Source organism: Tenrec ecaudatus, chromosome 6 (assembly GCF_050624435.1).
Source record: "Tenrec ecaudatus isolate mTenEca1 chromosome 6, mTenEca1.hap1, whole genome shotgun sequence".
Lineage (NCBI taxonomy): Eukaryota > Metazoa > Chordata > Mammalia > Afrosoricida > Tenrecidae > Tenrec > Tenrec ecaudatus.
In genome coordinates, this window is record NC_134535.1 from 31,508,615 (window position 1) to 31,513,928 (window position 5,314).

Sequence of the window (5,314 nt, forward strand, 5' to 3'; positions counted from 1 at the left end):
ATAATTTTATGTCAACTTGAAAATAAATAAAAGTGTAACGGTAGTGTCAACCTGTCAATCTGGTCACAGCCTGATGGTGTCTCCTTGTGGGCATGGCCTTCTCATTAGGAGGGCTCTGGGAATGTCCTCTCTGCCTTCGCCTTTCTGCTTGCTGGCTACCCTGAGAGTTGCCTGAGCCCTGTCATGTTTCCACTGGCTTTGCACCCACCAGCCTGTGATCTCCTGCATTCTGCATGTGGTAGTTACATAATCTGGTATCAATTTGGGACTTGAGAGGATTGAGAGTGAAGGGGTGGAGTCTAGACTGTCAATCAAGATATAGCCAGTAAGGCCTCTGTGTGGGCATGGCCTACTCCTAAGGATTCTGGGAATTCCTGGCTTTTCCTCCTTGGAGGCTGGAGGGACTCTCTCTCATTGCTCACTCCCTGAGAAGCTCTACTCACTCTATTGACAAGACACATGGCACTAAGCTCATAGATCCCGTGCCCTGGGAACCGAAGAAACCACATGGAGCCCCCTGCCAGCACTGAGATGCTAACAATGCCACAGGATCCAAAGACTTTCTGCCCAGCAGCCTGTGATTGTCCTGCATTTGACGTCATTGCATGTGCTTTGTGAGTCAGAAGAGGACTTTATAGATTGGTATAAGACATATGGGTGAATATCAGACTTATGGACTTGATCTGGACTGGGCTGGGATGTTGTCTCAATATTCAAATGTTCTTATATATATTGGTATCAGACATATAGGTTAATATCAGATTTATGGACTTGATCTGGACCGGGCTGGAATGTTTTCTCAATATTCAATTGCTCTTGTATATAAACCTCTTTCCCATATACATATGAGTCTCCCTGGATTTTTATCTCTAGTCTACACAGACTGGCACACTGCACCATTTTGTAAGGCTATGTGAGTCTTAAAAGGAACTGATGGTCTGAGTTGGACTGGGCTGGGATGTTTCCTTAATATATACTTACTTCTGATATAAAGCTCTTTCTTACACATATGAGTGTCACTGAATTTGTTCCTCTAGTCAACCTTGCCTAACATAGCAACCCTCTAGGACAGAGTAGAACTGTTTCATAGGATATCCGAGAAACAGACAGCCTCATCATTCTTCTGCAGAGCACTTGGTGGATTTAAACTACCAACCATGTGGTTAGCAGTCCACAGTGGTTAATACCCCAATGTTTTACTAGGACTTCTTACACAATGGAAGGAGTCAAACTACAGTCAGCAGGCTGGTTGTGCATTTGTTGTCATTGTTGGTTTTTCCAGTAAATTTTTATTTTAACACAGTCATGACCATTTATCGCTTTTTTTGTTGACCATTCTATATTTAGCTGCTTTTGAGCTACAATGGCAGGATCCAGTAATCATGACAGACCTATAGAGCATCCACACCAAAACATCCCTTCTAAGAAAATGCCAGCCCCTGCTCTCAACTTCACAGAATGCATGTCTGATGACCTATCTGAACTGCTGGGTCCAGTATTGGAGCACACCTTGCTGCTAGAGTTCTGGGAACTAATAGGATTCCTCATTACACAGTCAGTGTGAGTTGCTTAGTCCATGCATTGCATCCATATAGAGCTTTCCTTCAACACCCACTGTGCCAGGGACAGTATCAGGCACTGAGAAGACAAAAAGCAACGAGAGTCAATTAGCACACTGTAGAGATTTTAATTCTAAATGAATGTCTTCCTAAAGAAATCATTGTGATTTGAGCTGGAATGAAGATAGGTACAGAGAGCCTAATGGAAGAACATTAGTTCTCCCAATTGGGGAAATCAAGTATATGCCCCTTAATGGATTTCTTATGAACAAAGAATCAAATCTTTTTCATCTCCTCATTTTCAATATTTAGTGTGGTGCCTTGTGCATAGTGTTCAATAAAAAACCATTAATTTAGCTCAAATACTTAAAAGAATTGTTGTTACTAGGTTCTCTAATATGTTCATGGATCTTCTCTTAAAGAGTAAAAGTTAGTTCAAGTTCACAGTTCTTGTTAAGTACTTTCAAGTAAGTTCTAACTCATTCCAACCCAACAGACAATAAACAAAACACTGCCCTACCCTGCACTTTCATCACAATTGTCATTATTTACAGCCTCTGAAACCCACAGGGGCAGTTCTACACTGTCCTATAAGGTCACTGCAGCAGTTACACAGTCTAATGTCAACTTGAGCGAAGCGTCATAGCCAATGATGCCTCTGTGTCATATGATGCCTCATCAGGTCATAGCCAATGATGCGGAACACACACTCTCTGCTTTATAGTCTGTCGACAAGCCACATGAAGCTATGATGAAGGTGGCCAGAGCCCAGGAGCTGGAGGAGCCACCTGGAGAGCCACGCCAGTGCTGAGATGCTTCCATGAGCCTTTTTACCCACTAGCATGTGAGCTGCTGCTTTTGGCATCATTGCATGTTCTGTGTGAGTCTGTAGAGAATTTATGGACTCATTTTGGACCTATGGGCTAATATCAGACTTATGTGCTAATATCCAACCTATGATCGTGATCTGGTCTGGGCTGGAATCTTTTCTTTTTTGTATACTTCTATTGGGGGGGGGTATCTTACATCTCGTACCACAATCCATACATTCATCCAGTGTGCAAAGCACATTTGCACATATGCTGCCATCATCATTTGGGATGTTTTCTTACTATACAATTACTCTTGGATATAAAACTCTCGCTTAGTCAACCCAGACCAACACAGTCACTATGCATTGGAATCAACTGATGGCAGTGCGTTGAGTTTTTAATTTTTATTTTGGTCTTTTCCGATAATATTTTCAAAGTATGTGAGTCAAAGTCAAAGTCTCTTCTAAGGAGCACTCTGGCTGTGATTCTTTCAAGACAGATTTATTTGTTCTTCTGGCAATTTTCATATTCTTCCCCAACATCATCATTACAATGATGAATCCTTCTTTGGTTTTCCTTATTTGTTGTCCAATCTTCATACGAGGAGATTAAAAATAGCGTGGTGTGGGGTCAGGTGCACCTTAGTCTCTGCGTGACAGCTTTGCTCTTCAGGACTTTAAAGACGTCTGCATTGCAGATTTGCCACTGCAATCCATTGTTTGATGTCATAATTGCCACTTCCAAGAGCTGACTATGAATGGATGTTTGCAGGTGTTTCTTCTCATTTTCAGACATGAGCCATCAGCACATGAAGCACCAGCTGCTCTCTGAGAGGAAGACGTGGCTTTCTACTCCAATAGTGACCGTCTCAGAAGCCCACAGGGCCAGTTCTGTACGGTACTGTGGGGTTGCATGAGTCAGTGGAGAGTTTGGGTTGTGTTGAGAAGATAGCTTTTCTTGCTTAAAGTGCCTTCCAACCTGCGAGGCTCATCTTCCAGTACGGCATCTGGCAATGTTCCACTGCTATTATAGATCAAGTCTTTGGTGGCTAATCCCCTGGAATTGGGCAGCCTAGTTCTTCTTCCCAGTCTATTCTTAGCCTGGAAGCTCCACTGCAACCTGTTCACCATGGCTGGCCAGCACAGCATCTGGCATCACAGCAACATGCAAACCACCACAGCACAACCCACTGACAGCGGAGTGGTAGGAATGAAATGTAAGTTCCCATAATGTATCCTCTCATCTTGCCATCAGTCTCCTGCTCTACATAGTAACTTTTTGCATATTTCTGTGCTCCCAACATGCAATTAAGTATCTTAAAATATAATATGCAGACATGATTTAAACTGAAAATCATTCATCAAACTGAGGAAACAAAATACTGGTGTGGGAAGGGAGGAAATGGAAGAGGAAGACATTCTTAAACCTAAAAAATCTTAGAGGATTATGCCAGTTTGCTCTGTAATGAGAAAAACACTGAAATAAAAAGTTGGGAGTTGCAATGAAACTAAAAACAAGCTTACAGGTCATCTATAAAAGTATCCCTCTTACTGTTCCTGACATGTCCATCAGAACAGAGTAGATGCCTGGTGGATTCATCCATCACATCATAAGTATTTTTTGGAGTCAATATTGCCTATCCCCAATGGGAATTCCTAAGGAGGGACATTGGCCAGAGGTTGTTAATTCTTTACTCTGAATTATCCACTAATATTTTAGGCTAAAGTGAAGCTATCCTTACATCCTGTGGGTTAATGCTGCACCACAAATCCATTCTGGAAGAAGTGCAATCAGGATGCTCTGTAGAAGCAAGGATGGGGAGCCATCCTTTACTTACCCTAGACCAGAGAGGCCAGTCTGGAAAAGGACATCGTGCTTGGTAACATGGAGGGGCAGGGAGGAAAAAAAGGGAGACCCTTGACAAGACAGACTGGGGCCCTGACTGCAGCAATGGGCAACTCATCATAAGAACAATTGTGAGGACTGTGCAGGACCAGGCGCTATTTTGCTCTGTTTTAGGAAGGGTCGCTTTGCATCAGAACTGACTTGAGAGCACCTAACAACAATGCTTCACTAAAGGTAGTAGTTAAAATTTTTTAAAAAGACTATTGGGAAAGATAATCTGGTCAACTAATGCTCTCCTTGTCAGGATGAAGGACAGCACTTCCAACTCTGACACTCTTGACTTGAAGAAAAATTACCAACTTCTATGAAGTTTCTGAAGTGACCTACAGCTGTCACTTATATTTGGAAGAAAGCACTCTCTCGGCTGCTCACTTTTCCTTCAAGAACAGGTTGGTATGAATTACAAGCTTGAACTGCCAATGTAGCAAACGCCAGTGAGCCAAAGCAAGAAGAGACGACCAGATTGCCTGAAAAAATTCAAATAGATCTGGATTCATATTGTCACCCTTAGCCTTGTTCATTTTTCTCTGTCATCACTCAACTCTGTTGATTGTCTCCTAATATGAGACAGATTCCATATGGCTTAGGAGAATGCCATGCCTTGCTACATCTAATCCAGCAACCTCTGCCAAAGGAATTCTCTCTGTCAGCCTTCTATCAGTTCAGTGACTGGACCTGCTCAGATCGATTGGCCAACTCCTGAACCAATCATTGTATCTGGAAGCTACCATGACTGACAACACCTGTTTTGGGTGCTATTATTATTGCCAAATGAGTGAGGCCCTGAGAGTTGTAGCTCACCAGAATCACAAGACATCACAACAGAGAGGTGTTGGACAACAATTCCAAAATGCCCACACTATAGTAGGAAGTTTTTGTTCGGTTCAGTGAAACGGCACTTGGAATCGCTTGCTAAGTGGGTGACCACTTAGCTAGGCAATGTGGAAATCACAAATTTACATTCCTTACTCCTTTTGAACATCCACCTGCCCAACAGTGTGTTCTAAGTGTGCATAGTAATGTACATTCATCTATAGT